This window comes from Pongo abelii, chromosome 5 (assembly GCF_028885655.2).
Source record: "Pongo abelii isolate AG06213 chromosome 5, NHGRI_mPonAbe1-v2.0_pri, whole genome shotgun sequence".
In the NCBI taxonomy this organism is placed as follows: domain Eukaryota; kingdom Metazoa; phylum Chordata; class Mammalia; order Primates; family Hominidae; genus Pongo; species Pongo abelii.
In genome coordinates this window covers 127,183,815-127,207,252 of record NC_071990.2, presented here as the reverse complement: position 1 = coordinate 127,207,252, position 23,438 = coordinate 127,183,815, and the positions used below count along the sequence as shown (strand labels likewise).

The window sequence follows — 23,438 nt, the reverse complement described above, 5'->3', positions numbered from 1 at the left end:
CTTTATGTTATTTCTTTTTTGAGATGGCGTCTCACTCTGTCACCCAGGCTGGAGTGCAGTGGCGCGATCTCAGGTCACTGCAGCCTCTGCCTCAGTCGTTCAAGCGATTCTCCTGCCTCACTGCCTCATACTCCCCAGTAGCTGGGATTACAGGCGCGTGCCCCGACACCTGCCTAATTTTTGTATTTTTAGTAGAGACAGGGTTTCACCATGTTGGCCAGGCTGGTCTTGAACTCTTGACCTCAAGTGATCCACCTGCCTTGGCCTCCCAAAATGTTGGAATTACAGGCGTGAGCCACCACGCCTGGCCCCTTGTGTCATTTTCTAATTATTGTTCCTTATGCCCACATTCCTTCCAATCAGACTGTAAACTCTCTAAAGGCAAGGAATGTGTCTTATGCTGTTCATTCATGCAGAGTTATGCACACTAACACACATTACAACTCTTTGTTTAGGCTGGACACAGAATTTATGTTTAATAAGTTGATTTTTGACTTGTTACGGCTAAGTAACAGAAACTGACTTCAGGTTATGAAACGGTAAGGTCTTGCCTTTTATTTAGATTAGTGGTCTCCACTTTTTATTCCACATCAATAAAAGTATCTGAGCATAAAACTCTAATTACTTTTACTTATAAAAACATGCCTTCTGTACTAATAATTGTAAGGCATATAACTAAAATAGAAGTCATGAAAATAAAGACATCCTAACAATTTCTTTCTGTACCTTCACGTGGTGCATGAACTTCACTTTAGAAACCACCAGTCTAGATTATGAGAGCAGATATGTGACAACATTCCCTGGGATTTGGTCCTTTCCAGAAAATGCAAGATCTATAAAATTCTAACACTTTATAAACTTAATAATTCTCTGACAGATTAATAAAATTGTCTAGATCAAACAAGCAATATTTTAAAATTGATAGTGTTGTCTTTGCAACCATGATTAATTTGTATATTATATTACCAGCCCCCTATTATAAATGCATTTGCTAACTGTGGCGCTCTCTGCAATTAAATCCTTTAAGTTTCAGATGTTAGAAATGAAAATCTATTATGAGGTCTTCAGGCAAATATCTGTAAGACTGAGAACCCAAATGATATAACATTCTGATCTTGAAAACAAGGAAAATAGAAGGATGAGCAAAGGGGATGATGAAACAGAACACTCATACATTATCTCTAAGAATGTCATCAACACAACATCCAATTTTCCTGTGTTCTATGTGCATGTGGATAATGCTATGCTAGAAAATAGAAGGACATTGAGTAATATAAAACACAACTTCTATAAGCTAACTATAAGAACTGGCCAGGCAAAGTGGTTCACGTCTGTAAACCCAGCACTTTGGGAGGTCGAGGAGGGCGGATCATTTGAGGCCAGGAGTTCGAGACCAGCCTGACCAACAAGGTGAAACCCCGTCTCTACTAAAAATACAAAAAATTAGCTGGGCGTGGTGGTGCATGCCTATAGTCCCAGCTACTCCAAAGGTTGACTCAGGAGAATTGCTTGAACCCAGGAGGCGGAGGTTGCCATGAGCCGAGATAGCACCACTGCATTCCAGCCTGGGCGACAGAGCGAGATGATTCTATCTCCAAAAAACAAAAGAACAACTAAGCAATAAAGTAAGCCAATATTTAGTTCATTTGTGGTACAAATGCTTAAGTGCCAAAAGAACTGAAGTCAGCATACAATAGATGGGTTGGAAAGTATTCATGGAATTAAGTATAAACCTGGTGCGGAAGACTGATTTTAAAGGAAGAAATGTGGAGGGAAATTCCAGCTAGCAAGGACAGCAAAGGCTTGGGAGGCAGGAATTACTCTGCTGTATGTGTGGGATTACTGAGGATTCTGACCCCACTGAAATGCCAAGTTCATGCAGGGGAAGAGTGGAAGAGAAGGCTGAGTGCATGAAATGTAGAGAGGACACAGTGCCATCACCATCTAAGCCACATTCTTGGGATGAAACTTCCAGGAGAAAGCCACCACCACTAAAATCTCTTCAGTCATTTTACTTGGTCTGCTTATTCTTGAAGAAACAGGCTTGGGGCTGATCTATACCTAAACCAAGAGAGCTAAATGCAAGAAAATACCAAGCAGATGATGCGTGGGTGAAGATTTTGAGGAAGTGAAATATTAGTAGCTTTAAAAGGAGGAAGAGAAAGTAAAATATGTCAAAATGAATATGCATTTGCTTTAAAAAAGTCAAAAATATAAAAATCGGATGATACATAATTGTAATAATGTTCAATAATTATCATTATAATACATACGGATACCAAATAAAAATGTGAAAAAGGAAAACATAAATCTCTCATGATCCCATTAGTGGGAAAAAAGTAATAGTTTGTCACTTTCCTGTTTTCTATGCAAATGCATCTTAAAATCAAATTAGAATTTTTTGTATATACTGTTTATGTTTAACTCAGTTATTATAAACATCTCCCATATAATTATTGTTCAAAATCATTATTTTGATAGCTAAATATCTTATATACATTTACCATCACTTAAAAAATGACTACTGTTGAATTTTTCTCAAATTTTTACAGTAACACTCTTGATAATAACTAATACTTAGATAGTTGCTTACTCTGTGCCAGGCAGAGTTCCAAGTACTTTACATAAATTAATTTACCTAATTCTCTGTACAATGTAGGAGGTAGATACTATTATTATCTTCATTTGACAGATGAGAAAACTCAAAGTGTGGAGAAATTAACTTCCTAACTTCACAGAGGTGGTAACTGGTGGAACAGGATTCCAAGCCACACAACTGGCTCTGGCATTCCTGCTTTTAACCTTTCTACTATACCAGTAGCCTCTCAAAGATCATGGGCTCATCACGGAACTTCAGCTTCATGTGTGATTGTTTCCTTAGGATATACTCAGAAGAGAATCACGAGTGCCAAGGGAGTCCATGAGGCAAACTGCTCTCCATTGAAGGTATACCATCCTATCCTTTGTGAGCTAAACACAACCTCACTCTTGCCAGCACTGTAACTGACTTTTTAAATCTAATAATCTGCATTTCTCTGATGCCATGAAGTCAGTATTATTTTCATGTCTTGGCCATCTTAAGTTCCTGTTTTGTGAATATTCTATTCCTATTCCTTGTTATAAAGGTTTTCAAAGAGTTAAGACATGTTAAGTAGAAACTATTTTGGAAGGCTCTGTGATTCAAAATATCAAAGAGTATTGCTAACTAGTTGTTTCAGTGGGACCCTACAGACAGGCAGAACCTGGGGGAAATCACCGGAAACTAGGGATGAGGGCTCAGCCGTAAACACCTGCAACCATAGAACTGAGCAGACCTTCCCAGCAGACCCATGAATAGCCTGAAATTGAGATTTATCCCATATTGCAGGGGTGACACTTATCCAACGGCTAGAATATTTATCACTGCTACTCAGAGCACTCTCACTTCATGATATCAGCATGCCTGGGGAAACAAGCCAATAAATTCGATGTTTGTATAGCGAGGCCAGAATCACAGAAGAAACATGAAAGCTCTTAAGGGATCTCAGACCTTTGGATTTATCTCACAAATTATTTCTATTCTGTAAGGCATACCTGGTTAGTGATAAGAATAACCCACTAGTCAGAAATTCCACATGAACAGTGCTGAACAAACACTATTAAACTCTTACTCTCTAAATCCTCTGTTAATCAGCTATCAAAAGTAAATTACCTCACGCCAGGTACTTTGCAATAAAAACCAAGCACTTAAAGCCTCTGATTACTTGGGTTGGAATTAAAAATATTCCATTCACCTACTTAGGAGTCACTTCTTAGATTGGACCACTCTCTCCAAATGGCTCTTGTCATCTATCAGGGTCAATGTTCAATCCTTTCAATGTCTTAAGAGTACCCTTTTTGCCTGCTGATCCCCAAACTCCAGTGACACCCTATTTGGAGGCTTTCATCCCTTTACGTACCAACTACAGAAGAAAACTAGAGTGGTAGGAATAATAGACACTCTCCCAGATGAGTGTCATAACAAATACCAAAGCTATTTTTAATGGGTGTTAACACAATGTTTGAGAATTAGTAAAGTAAGCAAGGGCTGCTAAAAAAAGTTGATTTGGATATGCACAGGTGGCCCTCCATATCCACGGGTTCTGCACCCAAGGAATCAACCAACCAAGTGCATCACTTGAGGTCAGGAGTTCGAGACCAGCCGGGACAACATGGTGAAATCCTGTCTCTACTAAAAATACAAAAATTAGCCAGGCTTGGTGGCACATGCCTGTAATCCCAGCTACTCAGGAGGCTGAGGCAAGAGAATCACTTGAACTTGGGAAGTGGAGGTTGCAGTGAGCCGAGATTACATCACTGCACTCCAGCCTGGGTGACAGAGTGGGAGTCTGTCTCAAAAAAAAAAAAAATTGAGGAAAAAAATGAATAGTTGGATGGTTGTATACTGAACAGGTACAGACTTTTTTCCTTGTTATTATTCCCTAAACAGTGTACTATAACAACTATCTACTTAGTATTTACATTGTATGGGGGTATTTTAAGTCATATAGAGATGAGTTCAAATATACAGGAGGATGTGCATAGATTATATGCAAATACTATACCATTTGATATCAGAAACCTGAGCATCCTTAGATTTTGGTATCTGCAGGGGTCCTGGAACCCACTCCCTGGAACCAATCCCCTGCAGATACTGAGGGACAACTGATTTATATTGAGGTGGGTGCGGGGTGGGGGAGAAGAAGGATGAATGATTAAATAAAAGCTTCAACCCTAATTTTTTTTTATCAATCTTACATGCTATCCAAAATCATGGTTAATTTTTTACCAGAACGTCAATTTTGCTAGTGGCAAAATATAGCTATTAGCTATAACATAGTTAATATAGAAAATTACTCCTAGTATGGAAGCCTACTTGGGACACTAAGTTTCATGCCGAAGGCTCCATGAGTTTACAGAATCTCAACTAAGAAAGGCCCCTAGAGACGACACCAGAAATGAGTGTGGCTTGCTCATGAAAATTGGACAGCATGTTCCAAGCAGAGGGAACAGCATGGAGAAGAAAAATCATACTCTATTCATGTGCAGAAACTGGCAATTAGTTTTGTATTACTAAAACACAAATGCTTAACTTGGGGGTCCACAAACAAGGATATATTGGCAAATGGTATTTGCTGTGCATGATGACAACTTGAACTTTCATCAGGTTTTCTATGGGTCTATGAAATGGGTCAAAGGGACTTAGCTAAGAATGACTGTGGGTAAAATGCATGACAAGGAGGGATAGAGACAGGAGATGAATCTCTCAGGGTCCAAGAGACCAGGGTAAGATGTGCAGATTCCTTCCCGTGTATGATGGAAATGTTTTACAGGGTCTGAAGGGGGAAGTTGAGAAGGACAGCCTGCTGAAATGGGGATGGCTGAAATGCAGAGCAAGGCAGAATGCAGACAACAGTCCAAGGCATCTAGGGAGCCAAACAGAGGCAGTGGGAATGGAACAGAGTGAATTAGAGACAGGTTAGGAGAGAAAATGAGCAGCTTCCATGTTCATATTTGCTTGCATATGCATAAAATGTCACTAGAAGATTCTCAGTTAACTAACACTGGTTACCTGTGGATTAGTGAAATCGGTGACAGGAGAATGAGGATGAGAGGGAGTACTTTCACTCTAGAGCCATTCATACCCTTTGAACCATGAGGATACTACCTATTCTAAAAATAAATTTAAAAATAGACATGAAGGTTATCAGAATGAGATGCCTCTATGTAAAAACCTGCCTAGGTCCCCCTCCAAACCCCCTCTTATATTTTAAGTTGCACTTTTGAATTCAGATCATTTTTATGCCCAAGGCTACCGGACTGTACCAATGACTGACCCTTGAGAAAGGCCAATCTTTCTGCTTATCGTGGTGATAAATATATCAAGCTTAACTTATCATGTCGATGTAAATAATGAGTTACCTGGGTAAATTCAACCAACTTAACAATTAGGTGTCAAAACATCAGTATGAAGAATTAACTCCAGGAGCTCAATCTTTTAAATTTCATGGTAAATAAAAGAGGCTCAGAGAAGACTCTATGATTTATTAAAACAAGGATAAATCACAAGAATCGCTGATGCGAAGATCAGATTGTCGATTGACTCTGGTGAGTGTTATGCTAAGTTAGGCTAGCCCTTCAGCTAAAAATGACTTTATTCTATTGAAACTCCTGTTCAACCTATATAGCGTTTAAGGCAGGTACTCCAAATATAATTGACTTAAATTGAATGGCTTTATTAATTTCAAATTAGTAATGAGTGAATATAAACGTAAGAGTTTAAAAAAAAGTTGTGTAAAACTATCTAACATTGTTTTCCATCTGGCTAAGTTCAAATGTACTAAATTTGCAATTCTTGTTCAAAACATTTAATGTAACCAATTAAACTTGTTCATCAAAAACATACTGTGTCCAGAGATCAGTTGTGCAATGGCTTCATTTATTTGGTTTTACATTTTAAAATCTGCCTTGTTCCACAAAGGATATGAGTCATCTTAAAAGAATATAATTCAATCAAATGGAAAAGTATAATTAGATAAACATCAGAATCAAGAAAAACAAGGTAGAACAGAAGCTCAAGACCATAGGAAAAGATAGAATATTGATATTAGGTTATGAATTTTTATACGATTATTAAAATTGAGTTGCAAATTTGTTCATTTCCTAGTTGCCAAGCTAGAAAGGGAAATATAATCAATGAGTTGATTCTCATTTTGCATGATGAAAAGACAACGCACACACACACACACATACACAAATTGTTCAGGGTAAGTAAAGCTTTTCTTTGGCATTTAAAGTTAAATGGAATTTCTTGCATGAGTCTTCCAAACAGGAACTATAGAAAGAACCATGATCATAACCACATTTCGAAAGTAACATAATAGTAAGTTTCCTCTGACTGTATTAATAAAATCCCTCAGTGTGGGCATATGGGGGGGTGTTAAGGATGCAAAACAAGGTACCAAAGTACAGCCTCTGAAGATCTGGCTAGACTCCTGGTCTAACAGCTAGTATTGGAAGGGAATAGGTTGACGTCATGGCCTTTGTTCAGCCAACCCCCCATAAACATCATTTCTCTCAATTAAGCTTCTGATCAAATTTAGCAACAGAAAACTCATATTCTCTGGCATGTACAGAAACAAATGCATTTTGTATCACTGTTGAGGGGAGACCAGTAGACAACAATTACTCTTCATGTATTCCCTATATCTGAAATTCAAGGTCATACAAATTTACTTCTGTGTATTTTTTTCTGCAATCAACAATTTTGATTCTAGCACAAGTGAATTGAGTGGATCCTGTTGAATTTAAACAAACAAAAAATTATGGGCTGAGATTTTAAAAACAACAGTAAATGGCATTTAGCAAGAAAGGAATAGAGGTTTCTAAAATACAGCCTTTAGGAAGATAAAGACAGAGGAAATCCAGGTCTTGGATTGCATTCTGGTGGTGCTTGTGGAGGCGGAGTGCTGGGGGATCAGGAGGTAGGACCCAAAAGTGAGTCATCCAATCCCAGAGGCACTGCGCATTTGGTTGCAGGACACACAGAAGAGAAAAATACCTCTTCAAATCTGAGATTAGAGTTTTTATTTGACTGTGATTCCAAGGCCAAAGTAATAGCAGTTAAACTGAGCAGTTAAAGGCTCAACTCCTACTTGTAAAATGAACAAATAAGTGCTTATAAGTAACAAGGTAAAGAGAGCTTACTGTAACCAAAGGGGAGAGCTTTTTTGAAAAGCTTAAAGTGTGCAAGAAGAGCCAGGTAAATTAATTGCTCAATACCCTGGGTTACAAATTTAAGAAGTGTAAAATGTAATTATCTTTATTACAGGAGGGAATTTTGGCTTTGTTTTAATAAATCATAACAAATTAATTTTTTTTCATAAGTTCCCTCCCACTGTTGGTTCCTGCAGTCTTATTACCTTTTATAGAAAAGTGTTATTTCCTTATCCATCTAGGAAGAAAATAAGTAGGTTGGAGAAGCAATAGTAATAAAGTATGGCCTACCATATTGTGTAAAAATAAGTCATTTGAGTAATATGAAGTTAAGATGGTAAAGATGCATTAAAATGTCAGAAAGAAAATCTGGGAGCGTGCCCAGATAATATTGTTAAGCAGAGATTGAAAGAAGTTCACACTGACTCATGAAATTCATGTGATGGAAAAAAAATGAAATCAAAACAGAAAATACCATAGTGTAAAAATAAAGCAAATAAAGTGTGATGCAGTTAACCTTGTTTTTCTTTTTTTTTTCAAAATGATATAACATTTTAAAGCAGGAAGACACTGTATCTTCCAAATCCTCATTTCACAATCCCCTGGCTGTCAAATTTGGAAACTGATGTGTTTCTATACTGAGGAGAAAACAGTTTAAATTGTGTATCTATATCACACATTTTGAATCATTTAAGAATCACAGACACTTCTACATGTTTTTTTTCTACTTTTGCCTGTAATAAAAGACACGATAATTAGATCAAACCTGAAAAACTCAACTCTAAAACAAGTGAATACGTCACTTATTAACCAAATCATTGTTTCCTCTTGGGTAACTTACAGTTTTCTTTAAAACACGACTTTTACTTTTTAAATTGTGTTTGAGAGCACAGTTGAAGTAGGCACGATTACCAATGAGACTGGAAATTTTGCAAGCTTAGACATGAAATGAACTTAAGAGTTGGGGAGAATTACCTCATAACCTTAATGACACATTACAGAAAGATAGCATATGGTCCTAAAAATGTCAGAATTGAAATATAAATGTTAAAATAACTGAGTTTGCCTATTTATACAAAGAAGCAATTTTTGAAATTCAATTAAATTTCACCGGCCACAGAACAATTCTGTGATTCTAAATTGTGGTTTTTAGATGAAAGCTTGAAACACAGTTCATTCATTCAACAAATAACTAATCAGCACTTATTCTGCGTAAGATGCAGAAGATTACAGGATAAAAAAAAAAAAACAGATTCAAGATTCTGTCCTATTTGAGCTTATACTGAGTCACTTCTCCAAATCTCTATACCTAAGTGACTATAAAATTGGAGCTTACAGTGATGCATTTTTCAAAACTTTAAACCTTATAGCTGAATATAAAATAAAAAATGATAGTCTGGGAAGAGGGAATCTTTCCATAAGCTCTGATGTATAAACTTTACACCTAGAGGAGAAAAAAAGCATTAATATATAACCAGTTTCTGAGAAATACAGAGCATAACACCGAGTTGGAAGTTAGGCTGGGCACAAGGCTGCCTCTGCTGGCTGACCCGGTACATCCTTCCAGCAGAATCTCAACTCCCGACACCTGTATCAAAGTTGCCACTCTTAAAACACATCCCTTCACGTAAGCAGAGGCTCCTAAATACGCAGCACAACAATATCCCAGCCTCATCGATCTCCCGAATAATCTGACTTCTAAAAGGACCTTCTCTAAATTGGCCCTAACGTGTTGACGGTAAGGGTTTGCACCATCGATTTTATATACCAACTAGCTAGCTCTGAAATACACAAAAATCCACAGCGACTTCTACATGCCACTAATATAACGCTTTGCCTGTCTACATGTTTTGGCTAGAAAGATGGGAAGAACGCATCTGCTAATCCAGCCGGAAAAACACAGTGACATATTTCCACCTGAGCTGCTGAAAATCCAACGGTCTTCTCCCCAAATAAGCCCCATGCCAACCTGTCCTCCCCACTCTCGTACCGGCGCGCACCCCCACGAGCCCCCAGGGGGTGGGCGGGGAAGGGTCAAGCTCTCCTTCGCCCCCGCTCGGCCTCCTGAGCTCAAGCAGAGGTTTTCAGGTTCACAGGGGGCTACGCCCAGCGCCATTAGCACACCTCTGAGCGCTCCACCGAGCCCCCGGCGGGAGGCAAGTTTGGCGGGTCCTGGACCCTGCCCGCGGCCTCTCGGCGGCAGCATCAGCAGCGGGCGGCGGCGAGGGCTGGGCCCCGCCTCACCACCTACCTACAGGGCGGGGGCGCCGGCTCCTGGGGTCCGGGAGAAGGGGATCGGGCGCATGCATTTCTGGGAGCGGTGGCTTCTGCTGCTGGGCGCCGGGGAGCGCATCCTCTCGGCGGGTGGAAGGAGGGGTCAGGGGAGGACCGTACGCCGAGGAGGAGCAAGGGGAGGAGGCGGGAGCTCCGAGGCGCGCGCCCGCGGGGCCCCGCGTCCCAATCGGGTGGGCGCAGCCGCCGCAGTCGGGGTGTCTTAGGCCTCTCCCCACGCGCGACGCCTCGCCAGCCCCGCTGCTGCGCCCACCGTCAGGGCATCGGCCGCTACAGGGTCCCGGGCCCGGCCGAAGGTGGGCAGCCGCGGGAGGCGCGACGCTGTGCAGACGCCCGCCTCTAGCTCCGCCCGGCCCGTGGCGCGCGCTGCGCCCCACCGCGGTTGCGGGGGCCGGGGAGCTAGGCGGCCGGGCTCCGCCGCTCGGACTGCAGTTGCGGCATCCTCCCCGCCCCCCGCGACCTCCGAGCTGGGAGGCTGGGCACCCCGGCTACCCGTGGCTGCTGCAGCCTCCACTGCCGCGAGCCCGGCGCCTCCGCCCCGGAGAGCTGCGCGCGCGGCCTCCGCAGGCCTCGGCCCTTTGTGGCGCCTCCCGAGTGCGGGCGCCTTGCTGCCCCGGCGAACCGCCGCCTGGCAGCGGCACCTAGGAGTTGCCTCTTACCTCACCCCGGGCCGCATCCCCCTTACAGCTGGCATCCCCTACGCCTAGCCCCTACTCTTCGTGGGAAGTAAGGCTTTGACAGCAGAGCAGGAGTTAGAGCGTCTCCCCAGCTTTAAAGCCCTTTGACTTTACTTCCAGCTCAGGACCGATGGCCACAATAAATTCATCCTTGTGTCCCTTCCGGCGTTGTGTTTAGCAGAGGGGCCCACCATCTCCTTCCCCCTCCTGTTCCCGGTACAGCATCCTGGATGCTGCCAAATTGCAGTCATTACAGCAATAAGAACATAGTAGTTGGGCCCTCCAGCCGACTCTTGGCAGAGACTCGAGAGAATCTTGGAGGGGGAAGGTTTGCATCAGCTGCGGGGCCTGTGCCTGTGAGCTCCCCATCCCCAGTTGAGTGCTGTTCCCTCTGCGGTCCCATGACCAGCACTGCAACATGACTAGGAGGATCTGGCCGTGGAGTTCATTCACTCTTATACGCAGAAAAATATCCCAAGGAAGGGCCTGCAACTACTCTGTTAACAGTGTGTCACAGGCCTTCCACACAGATAAACTAGATAGCAGCCTCCTCTGGGTTGTTGACGCAGCTTAAGCTGTAATAACCTCTCTGGAAGGCGGAGCAAAGCGTTAACAGTGGTGGCTTTGGCATTTCAGTAGCAGGTGGTCATGTTATACTATCTTGCAAATGTGGAATAATTGCCCAATTTTGCACTAAGCACGTATTAATTTAGACGTCAGGTTTATATCTTTGGGATTTGAATGTAAAGATGTTGGATTTTTTTTTTTCTGTAGCCATTGTGTTATTTGTAAATTGTTTAGCATTTAGTAAGGGAAAATTAGCTTCCTAAAATATAAAGAGCCGATTGCATTGTATCAAAGGAACATGGTTTGAGATCTCCAGGGAAGCTGAGCTGCTCTCACAGTTCTTTGATGAGTGCTTTTATGATTTTGAAATCTAAGGTTATTGAAAATCAGGCAAAAGAAAAACGTGTTCCATGGCAAGGACAAATTGTGACTAAATAGCTAAGATTTTTTGAGATAGTTCTTTTAAGCAAATTGAAGGTTGGGTGTGAGGCCCTGTGGGAGCTGCACTGCGCTTGTCCAGGAAGCAGCCAGTGGGGCGTGACTTGGCTGCTTCCTGACACTCTCTGGTTGATCTAGAGCCCCACTTTATTTTCAAAAGATAACTATTATTATTTATGATATTTTCCCAAATTTAGAATTACTTGATTATAGGAATGTGTATGTACATATCTGATGTATAAATAACAAGATGAAGTCACTTAGGAGGAGAATTTGGCAGTTGCTTACTCTTTAACAAAATTTTTAAGTTTTGAATGTAGTTTCTGAAGGAAGTGTCCATTGACTTACAAGTTTTCACTGTTTCTCATCCTTTTACTACCAAGAGGCCCCTGTTGTTTTTCTCTCTATGGACTCCATGTTTTGTAGATAAATTAAGCAGTGATTTTTTTATTAGACAAAAAGCTATAACTGAGTATGAATTTTTAAAGTTGTGACCATCAATTATAAAACGTCAGTCTTCTGGCCAGGCGCAGTGGCTCACGCTTGTAATTCCAGCACTTTGGGAGGCCGAGGCGGGCGGATCACGAGGTCAAGAGATCAAGACCATCCTGGCCAACATGGTGAAACCGCATCTCTACTAAAAATACAAAAAAAAAAAAAAAAATTAGCTGGGTGTGGTGGGTCCTGTAGTCCCAGCTGCTTGAGAGGCTGAGGCAGCAGAATCACTAGAAACCGGGATGCAGAGGTTGCAGTGAGCCGAGATTGCACCACTGCACTCCAGCCTGGTGACAGCGCGAGACTCCATCTCAAAAAAAAAAAGGTCAGTCTTCCAAAGATATTGCAAGGAATGTAAGAATCCATCTTTATGAACTCCTCTAGGACTGCATGCTGTATCATATGCTTCTTATAACATTTTTATTATACTGAAAGTCCTGATATAATAAAGATTTCTGCTCCACAGCTAAGGGAGTACAAACTCCTAAAGATTCTTCACTCGTTCCTTTCCATTAACTGATTTACCTAAGCCTTGGCTTTATAGATAAGTCGGAAGAAATGAAACTCTTCCTTGTATGTGTTGTCCAGTACTGTATGCCTTAGCTACTTGTAGCCGTTTAAATTTAAATTATGGCTAGGCTGTGCTTTTGGATAGCACAAACTAGAACATTTTCATTATTGCAGAAAATCCTTTTGAACAGTGCTGCCCTAAATAGAAGGTCAAATTTTAATTGGAAGATAAGATATAATACATGAAATAATTTGGGAAATCTTAGTATACTACAGATCAAACCTCAGTAGAAAGTGTACTTCTTAAGAATATGGTAATCTTTAAGAATTCAGGCTCTGGCTTCAGACTACAGCTCCACCACGTGCTGACCTTGGGTAAACTACTTAACCTCAGTTGCTTTATCCGTAAAGGATATGCTTTATCCGTAAAGAATGGTAACAGTACCAACTTTATAGGGTGGATATAGGAATTAAAGGAGATAATCCTGAGTGCTTCTTAAAGTCTAGAATGTGGCCATCAATCAAAGGTATTAGTAGAATAATATACTTTATTATGGTAAAGTTTTTAAAAATGGTATCCCTAACACTTTTCACTGTTCTTGGCTGCGGAAGTTACTTGGTAAATGCTGAATTAATGAAAAACTATAATACCACACTGATTTTATGGGTATGAGGGCCACTTTTAAATATGAAAACTGGCCTTTCTCTGTTGAAGGGTATGGGCCATTGTAGGATAATTTAGGTAGATTTGTCATTTAACTTTTGCAGGAATAAACAACCTTTGTATGATGAGACTTTGGAGTAGATAAGAGAAGCAGAGATCCCTTCCTCTCTTAAAGGAAGAAGAGAGGGATCACTTCACTCCGCCATTTGTTTGTTTCGCTGAACCTGTGGGAGGCAGCTGGGTCTCTGGGTTCAGGCAACAGGATTTCTCCCAAGTGATTTTCTAGAGGGCTAAGGTAGGCGGGCTTAGAGAAACATTGCCAAACAGTGGTAATCCTGCAAATGTGTTTGGTATTTTTCTTACCTATCTATCTAAAGACAATTCTTGTAATGAAGAAGCATGATTAGTATTTCTGTTTTTGAACACAACACTAGTAATGTCTCATGAAACTAGAATTCTAAAAATATTGGCAAATATCGCTCTAACATTGCCCAAATGAAAGGCTCCTGAGTCTCTGGTTGATCTAGAGCTCTACTGTATTTTCTTTTCTGTTTTTTTGTTTGTTTGTTTTTTGTTTTTTTCTTTTTTTCTTTTTCCAGACAGGGTCTCATTAGGTCACCCAGGCTGGAGTGCAACCTCCAACTCCCGGCTCCATTGATCTTCCCACCTCAGCCTCCCAAGTAGCTGGGACTACAGGCATGCCCCACCACACCCGGCTAATTTTTGTATTTTTTGTAAAGATGGAGTTTCGCCATGTTGCCCAGGCTGGTCTCAAACTCCTAGGCTCAAGCAATCCATCTGCCTCGGTCTCCCAAAGTGCTGGGATTACAGATGTGAGCCCCTGCGCCTGGCCTATTTTCACACCTGTAATCCTAGCACTTTGGGAGGCCGAGGAGGGTGGATCACTTGAGGTCAGGAGTTTGAGACAAGCCTGGCCAACACGATGAAACCCTGTCTCTACTAAAAATACAAAACTTAGCTGGGTATGGTGGCACATGCCTGTATCCCACCTACTTGGGAGGCTGAGGCAGGAGAATCACTTGAACCCCAGAGGGAGAGGTTGCGCAGCGCTGAGATCACGCTTATGCACTCCAGCCTGGGCGACAGAGCCGGACTCCATCTCAAAAAAAAAAAAAAAAAAAAAAGATAATGATTATTGTGTATGATATTTTGTCCCAAATTTAGAATTCCTTGATTATAGGAATGTATATGTACATATGTGATGTATAAATCACAGGATGAAGTCACTTAGAAGGAGAATTTGGGAGTTGCTTACTCTTTAACAAAATTTATAAGTTTTGAATATAGTTTCAAAGCTGGTTAAGTAATGACCTTGGAGCCACTGAAAATATTGAAATGTCTTGGAAGGTCTCTCAAAAGGTGTGGGAGAGGAGTTTTATGCATCAAGTGATGAGCTTAGGCTACTAGCACCAAGAAAATTCACTCTTTAGTGAACCTATCCTTCTTTTTCTAGCGCAGAGAGAAACACCTCTTATCATATGCTTGACTCAGGCCTGTTGGGACACAGGAGGCAAATACTGATGATCATGTGTGGAGGGATATGAGTAGCCATCCTGCAACTAAAGAGGCAGAAGAGAGTTTATTATTTAATAGTATTTAAGGCAGTGGCTCATTTTCACAAACTGGAGTCATTTTCACAAACTGGGGTCATTTGTTTACTGGTTAATTATGATAATATCTTGAGTTTTGAGAAAAATGTAAGTGTCCTTTTGTGGTTAAACCTATGTTCAGTGTTTCATTTGGCTTGTTATAAATCTGAAGAGGAGGTAGAAATCACCTTGGCCTTTGTGGCGTCTACCAGAGTGTACTGAGAAAGAAATATTGCTGTATATAGGCATGGATTGTTATCCGCATAGCTGTCATCATGTCATACTTATGGCTGATTATTTAGAGTTAGCCCAATAAATTTTTCCTTTTCTTTTATTCACAGCTAATTTAAAAATACTTGCTTTTGAATAATTTCCTGTTGTCTTATTTCTTCTACGAATAGTCTGTTCAGTAGCTTGAGAATTCATTACATAGTTTTTACACTTTCTGAAAAACATATTCAAATAAGCTGCTACAACATTGGTGCTAAAATATAATTTAAAATTTTGAAATGAATCCCTAAAAAAGTGACATTATGTGGTGGTGATTTGTATTACTGGGTAAAATAAATTTACAGTGCTTATGCTAATAGGGTTTTTTTCCAAGGGAAATAATTACAGATTAATAAATAGTTGCAAAAAATGTACAGGGAAGTCCTGTGTTTCCTCCTAGTTTTCTCCCCATGATTAATGTCTTACATAATTACATTACAATATCAAAACCAGGAAACTGACATTGGTACAATCTTGAGAGCTTATTCAGATGTCACCAGTTTTTTTTTTCTTGAGACAGAGTCTCACTCTGTTGCTGAGGCTGGAGTGCAGTGGCACCGTGTCAGCTCACCGCAACCTCCATCTCCTGGGTTCAAGCAATTCTCCTGCCTTAGCCTCCTGAGTAGCTGCAATTACAGGCACCCACCACCAAGCCTAGCTAGTTTTTATATTTTTAGTAGAGACGGGGTTTCACCATGTTGGCCAGGCTGGTCTTGAACTCCTCATGTGATCCACCTGCCTCGGCCTCCCAAAGTGCTGGGATTACAGGCATGAGTCACCGCATCCGGCCAGGTTTCACCAGTTTTACGTATATTTATGCATGTTTGTGTGTGTGTGTGTGTGTGTGTGTGTTTATATGCAATGTTATCATATCTTGTATCACCACCACAATAAAATACAGAGCTATCACCATGAGGCTCCCATAAGCTACTCCTTTAGAATCATACTGATCTTCCTCTTCACCACATCCCTATTCCTGGCAACCACTAATCTCCCATCTCTATAATTTCAAGAATGCTATATAAATTGAATCATATAGTACGTAACCTTTTAGATTGGCTTTTTTCCTCATTCAGTATAATTCCCTTGAGATCTATCCAAGTTATTATATGTATCAATAGTTCCTTCCCTTTTCAGATAATATTCCAAGGCATATCGATGTACCACAGTTTGTTTAACCATTCACCCATTGAAGGGCATTTCAGTTGTCTCCAGTTTTTGGCTGTTATGAATAAAGCTACTGCTATGAACATTCATTTGCAGGTTTTATGTGAACATAAGTTTTCATTTTTCTGGGATAAATGCCCAAGAGTACATTTGCTGAGTCATATGGTAAGTGCATATTTAGTTTTTTAAGAAACTGCCAAACTATTTTCTAGAGTGGCTATACCATTTTATATTCCATCAGCATGTATATGTGATAAAAGATAGATTTTTAATCTATTAAATAAACTTATTATGATGATACATTTCTCTTATTATACCATAATTGCTTGGTTACTTGAACTCTACCAGACTAAGTTTTAAGGTCAGGGATCTGTTTTGTTCAGTGTGGTGTCCTTGGTGTCCAACATAGTACCTGACATATATTAGATTCAATAAATGTTTATCAAATGAATGAATAGCTTAATAAACAAAAGAAGGACAGCTGACTCAGGTTGAGATCAAATTGAAAAACTGTAAATAAATTATAATGATTGTTGAATATGAATTGGATGCCATGATTTTTCTTCTAGCATTTTCAAATCAGAAATTGGCACTCTATAAGATGAATCACTTGTGGGCAAGTTAATAAAAACTAAATGTTAAATTATGTTGTTCCAAGGTTATTTTTGGCTGTACTTTGGTAACAGCAGAAGATTGTAAACAATCTAAATGCCCAGTGATATGGAACTGCTTTAGTAAGATATCTATACAGTGGAATACCTACCCTGCAGTTGTCAAAAACAATGAGGAAACTCCATTTAAATAATGAACACCCTCTAAAAGGTATTAATTAAAAATACAGAAAATCATGTAGAGCATGCTACTGTTTGTGTAAAAAATTTAAAAAGGAAATTAAAGAAAAATAGATATATGCACGAAGATGTTAATTCTTCCTGTTATAAAGTACAGGCTGTATGTCCCTGGGCCATGTTGTGCTTGAAAGTAAAGAAGTGCTCAAAAATGTATAGGGACATTCCAAAAGAACACAGGAGCCAGCTCGAATGGACTCCCTCTGGCTGAATTTGGGACAATTTAGGTTTTAAATGAATAATGACAGCAACAGAATATAACACATTGAATAAAAACTCACTAAAACAGAAAAAAAGAATATGAGTCCAGGCTGATATGTAAAAATTAAATAAAGAATACAAAGAGGGAGGAGAGGAGGGAAAGTTCTTTTCAGAAGAATGATAAAATTAAAATATCACCATTTTGCCATCACTATAGCAATAATTGATTCAGACAAGGATCATCAGTGAATGCTAAACCCATTGGCTAAAAGTTTGTTGAGGAACAGAATAGTCTACAGTCTCAAAGTATCACTTCCACCATTGATATTTGCTTTTTTCCAACATTTGCCAATTAATTACAGTTATAAAAGGTAACTTTATGATGGAGAAATATAGCATACACCTTAATCAAATGACTGTACGCAGCCACTAAATTAGGGACTTAAAGCCACACAAATTTATTATCTTACAGTTCTGTAGTTCAGAAGTACAATGTAAGTCTCATTGGGCTAAAGTCAAGGTGTTGGCAGAGCTGCTTTTTGTCTGGAAGCCTCTGGGAGAAGAGGAACCGCCTGCATTCCTTGGCTTGTGGTTCCCCTTCCTCCCTTTTCAAAGGCAGCAATGGCCAGATGAGTCTTTTGCACATCACATCACTCTGACCTGACTCCTCTGCCCCACCGGCCTCTTTCACTCATAAGAACGCTTGTGATGATTTGGGGCCCATCCAGGTAATCTAGGATAATCTCCATCTCAAAATCTTAATCACATTTGCATAATTCCTTTTGCCATGGAAGGTGACATGTCAACATGTTCTGGGGATTAGGACAGTGACATCTCTGGGGTTGTGGGGTGAAGTGGACGTTTCTGCCTACCACACTTACCCATTACAGGTAATGTGATACACTGGAATTATGTGCATTCTGATATAATGCACTGAGAAAGACACATCACTTAAGATAGTTGTCCTGCCAGAGGAAATATTTAAATTGACAAACTTTCTGAAACTATTGTCCTCCACTATTCAAAAAGGTCAATGATGTAAAAGAAAAAAGGTTGGGGAAACTGTTCCAGATTAAAGGAAGGAGACTACAGATACGTGACAACTAAATGCAAGGTATAATCCAAGAATGTATCCTAGATTAAAAGAAAAGCTATAAATGAGATTATTAGGACAACTAGAAAATTTGATTATTGACCATATAATAAATGACAATGTGGAATTAAATTTCCTGAGTTGATAATTATATTGATTGCTCTTAGTAGATGCATAACACAGTGTTTAGTGTGTAGGATAAAGTATCATGCTGTCTGCAGCTAACCCCAAATGGTTCTGAAAAAAATAGAGAAAGCATATATGGAAAATATTAATAATTGATGAATCTAGAACAGTACTGTAAGATAGAAATATATGTAAGGACATGTATAATTTTAAATATCCTAGTAGCTACATTAAAAAAGTAAAAAGAAAGCAAAATTAAGTTTAATAATATTTTATTTAACCCAATATATCCAATTATTCTCATTTAAAAATGTAATTAAAGTAAAAAGTATTAACGCGATATTTTACATTTCTTTTTTTAAATACTAAGGCTTAAACATACAGTGTGGATCCAGTGTTTACAGAACATCTATTCATACTGGCTACATTTTAGTGCCTAATAGCCACAAGTTGCTGGAGCTCTTCATCCACAGATCTGGATGAAGGGTATATGTGTGTTCAGTGTTCTACAGTTGCAACTTTCTGTTGGTTTGACATGTTTCAAAACCAAAAAGTTGGAGGAAAATGAACTAGATATGTGTTGTATGTGCCTAGATTATTTCTGGGAGACATAGAAGAAGCTGGTAACACTGTGTACTCCTGGGAAGAAGAAAGGAGTGAGTAGGAGGATGGTTTTCACCATACCCTTTTTTACTTTGTGTAAAATATTGTGACTAAACCTATACAAATTTAAACTAACATCTGCTTAATCTTTTTATTCAAAACCACATACTCTAATGCTGAGGTCTAGCAACCCCTTGATTAAGAGGTAAGAGCTCCACCTACTGAACTTGATCTAAGATTCCTTGAGATAGGAAAAAAGGGTCCCACTTAAAATACAATAAAGTGTAGAAATTTCTTCTGATGATTTTTCTATCTTATTATCTTAATAACCCCTTTAAATCTTCCTGTTCTCATATTATTACATATTTTCAGATAAAGTATATCAATGATTTAAACTCCATCTCTGAGTTGCTGAAAAAAAGAAACGAGATTCAAGCACAGGCTCACCTAATTTTGTGGTAATGGATGATGATTGCAACTCACAGTGGCGCCGGATGTTGTGAGCAAGTTCATTACAAATTTATGTCTTACTTAAGCCTCCTTCCATCTTGCAGCGGAGCGAAGTCTCTTGGGTTAGATTTCTTCAACTATAACGGCTGACATTTTCAAAGTTGAGTTATATCTTACTGCCCTCTGCATCTACTTTATGAGGGTTTCTGAATTAAGGCTGGGCTGTAAGGTGTCTTGACTCCTTTGGTAATTGCATCATTTCCTGGCCGTGTCTAGTATATAATGCGGAGAAGTGAAGCAATTGCCCAGATAATAACACAGTTTGGAAAGTAGGAGGGTAACAAACACAGTGGGTTTGAAGGATTTGCTTGGAGCCTTGGGCAGATGTCCTGATCCTTCACTAGGCATACCACCCACAGCTCTCTCAGCCTCGTTAGCCTGCGTGTGCCAAATAAATAAAATAGAACCGCGTGCTATGAGGCTACGTGACCCTTCATCACCCATATTTGTAGAGCACGCGCTCTGCACCCAGGACAGCGCGGGGTCGCTCCGGCTCTTCGCCGAGAAACGCTCTCAGCCGGTGGCAATCTATCGTTAGATTTAGTAAAATGTTTAGAGGGACTTAACATCCGCGTGACAGAGAACGAAGAAAGACGGAGAGGGACAGAAGTTAGATTTGGAAAGAGCGGCTAAAATGGTTAATAAAATAATAAAGCAAATTACAAGGCTCTGGACAGTATGCGTCCAGACAACACTTGTCTTGGTAAAGAGATTTACAAGTTACGTAAAAGAATGAGACTTTCCAGGATATCTTTTTCAGCATGGCAATAGGAAGAGGATTAGATTTGGAGGGTACATACAGGTTATTTCCTTAAGGGGCCATCCCGGCGCTTCCGAGAATTTGCTTCAATTTCAGGAAATAGATTCAGGGACCAGGACTCAGAACAAGAACAAAATAGGTGTGGCTTAGACGCAATACTCTACCGCCTACTGCTTAGAGGAATTAAATGCAGATTGTTAACACAACAAGTAGGTTTAGGGCAACATATTTAACAAGTTCCCTGGTGGTCTAGTGGTTAGGATTCGGCGCTCTCACCGCCGCGGCCCGGGTTCGATTCCCGGTCAGGGAAATGCTGTTTTCTTTAACTTTCGTATCTTGCATGCAATTTTGCACGCAATTTAGAAGTCAAGAGTTTTGTGTAGTTTTCATTTGCTGGTTAAGTTTATTTTTTCATAGTTTTATTTTTTTTTAAATCGAAGTCATGAGTTGTGTGTTTTCATTTGCTGGTTGGGTTTTTTTTCATAGTTTTGTTTTTTTTTTTGAATCTTAAGTTTTATGTACTTTTCGTTTGCTTGTTGGAGTTTTTTAATCATTAAAAATTGACTTTTAAAAGTTTATTTAATCTAAGGCTTAAAATACGCCATCTCTATTTACAGATAATGTAATTTATAATCAATCAAATAACATAAAGTTCTGTGATTCTAAAATTGTGTTTTTCAGTTTTTAAAAATAATTTGGATGTGTTTACAAGCAGTCAGTTAAGCCTTTGTTTAACCTTGATTTTGTTTGACTAATAAAAGAGGAAGATAGTTTTATGAGGAATAATACTTATTCAGTATCATGCTTAGAGTTAGTTTTTAGTTTTTCTGTACATTCAGATTATGTACTTTGGAGATTATTTGCTTATATTGGAGCTATTCCTACTCTTATCTCTATAAACATGAGATCTTTTCTGAGATGTATGGTTGGACATAGCTAGTTTATTGTGTTTTAATAATTCATTTAGTTAATTTTTTTGGCTAATTTTAAATTTTCTCTAAGAGATTTACACAAATATGATAAATGTGTTACATCCAGAGTATCAATTCCCACTATATAAACCATATAGGCCCCTCAAAAATGCACCTACTTATCATTAGTAATTCCCACATTCAGGGTAAAGTAGATTTCTGGGAGTTCCTCAAAGGAAAATATGGCAATGTTGGAGTCAAAAAAAGAAAAGTAGTGTTATATAGACATTAACTTTTTTTGATCCTGAAAGTTCTAAACCATCCTAACCTTTGCCACTTTTTGAGCTGTTGGAATTTTTTTTTTTTTTTTTTTTTTTTGAGACGGAGTCTCGCTCTGTCGCCCAGGCTGGAGTGCAGTGGCGCGATCTTGGCTCACTGCGAGCTCCGCTTCCTGGGTTCATGCCATTCTCCTGCCTCAGCCTCCCGAGCAGCTGGGACTACAGGAGCCTGCCACCACTCCCGGCTATTTTTTTTTTTTTTTTTTGTATTTTTAGTAGAGACGGGGCTTCACCGTGTTAGCCAGGATGATCTGGATCTCCTGACCTCGTGATCCGCCCGTCTCGGCCTCCCAAAGTGCGGGGGTTACAGGCGTGAGCCACCGCGCCCGGCCCCGCCTTTCTTTTTAAGGAGAAATTTCGTCATAGCATAGAAACACACTGAAAGCTTGATTGCAACTAAACTGCTCTCCTTTTAGCTATGCGGAGACTGATTGGGAAGAGGAGAATGCTGAGTATTTAATGTTCCAGGAAGTCCATTGTGATAGGTGCCATGGGGTTAAGAAAAGATGTGATTTTTGGTGCTTAAGAAGCTTTCACTTCATTGGATAATTAAGACAAAAATATGTTATCACCATTAACAAAAATAATTGGCACCACTCATTGATTATTTGCTACATATCAAGTACTTCAAATAATCACAATATATGGTAAAAGAAGGGAGAAGGAAGTGAGCACTAGAATCAAAATAGAGCTTGAAAACTGTTTTTCAAGCTGGACGTAAAGGCTAGAAGTATCTGGAATGCCTGAGAAAAGGAGAATGGACATTTCTTCTAAGGGATCCAGGATGACCATGGTCTAGTATTTGCAACGAAGAGGACTAACTGCGTCAGACTGGCTGTAGTAGGGAACCTGTGCTGGGGAACAGTGGAGATGAGGGCAGATAGGTGACTGCAGCTAGATTATGGAGGACCTTAAGACAAGTCAAGAAATTACAAAGGGAACCCAAGAGGACTCGATGTCTGATAGGATATAAAGGGTTAAGAATAGGGAGGAATCAGTTATGAATCCTTGATTTGTTCTGTGTGGCTACTAAAACTGGGGTGGCATTAAAAGTAATAGGAAGGTTGAGATGGAGAAACTGATGAAGAAGAGAAGGTAAGTTCAGTTTGAGCCCCACAGAGGCAGCACAGCTAAATGTGGTTGGAAATACAGAATGGGAATTTTGGTGATAATTAGGGTTGAAGGGAGAGATTTTGGAGCTATTAACTTAAAAGTTTGAGAAGATTTGAGCTCTTCCCAAAGAAAAAACCTATAAAAAGGATAGAGGACCAAGGGAAAAACCCAGGAGAGTATACAGTAAAGGAGAAGGGGAAGAGGTAGAAAATGGTGAAAGAGTAGTCACAGAGGCGCTGGGCGCGGTGGCTCACGCCTGTAATTCCAGCACTTTGAGAGGCCAAGACGGGAGGATCACGAGGTCAGGAGATCGAGACCATCCTGGCTAACACGGTGAAACCCCGTCTCTACTAAAAAATACAAAAAAATTAGCCAGGCGTGGTGGTGGGCGCCTGTAGCCCCAGCTACTCGGGAGGCTGAGGCAGGAGAATGGCGTGAACCTGGGAGGCGGAGCTTGCAGTGAACCAAGATCGCACCACTGCACTCCAGCCTGGGCGACAGAGCGAGACTC

General features: G+C 40.0%; 1 protein-coding gene and 1 non-coding gene across 10 annotated transcripts in view; one reads left to right on the top strand and one right to left on the bottom strand.

The window, feature by feature from the left end:
* Positions 1–20,659, bottom strand: part of NCOA7 (nuclear receptor coactivator 7) — a 153,376-nt gene extending 132,717 nt beyond the window's left edge. For 3 of the 9 annotated variants that reach the window (XM_009242230.4, XM_054558130.2, XM_054558131.2), the window contains exon 1: positions 19,743–20,659. The gene's annotated coding sequence lies outside the window, so the exon portion shown is untranslated. Of the gene's footprint in view, positions 1–9,985; positions 10,245–10,685; positions 10,706–19,742 lie in introns of those variants that run through there. The other 6 variants (XM_054558127.2, XM_054558132.2, XM_063724977.1 and 3 more) reach the window with 6 other exon arrangements.
* A 144-nt stretch (positions 20,660–20,803) lies between these two features.
* Positions 20,804–20,875, top strand: TRNAE-CUC (transfer RNA glutamic acid (anticodon CUC)). The gene has a single exon. It is a non-coding gene; the product is annotated as a tRNA-Glu (tRNA).
* Positions 20,876–23,438: the final 2,563 nt, after the last annotated feature.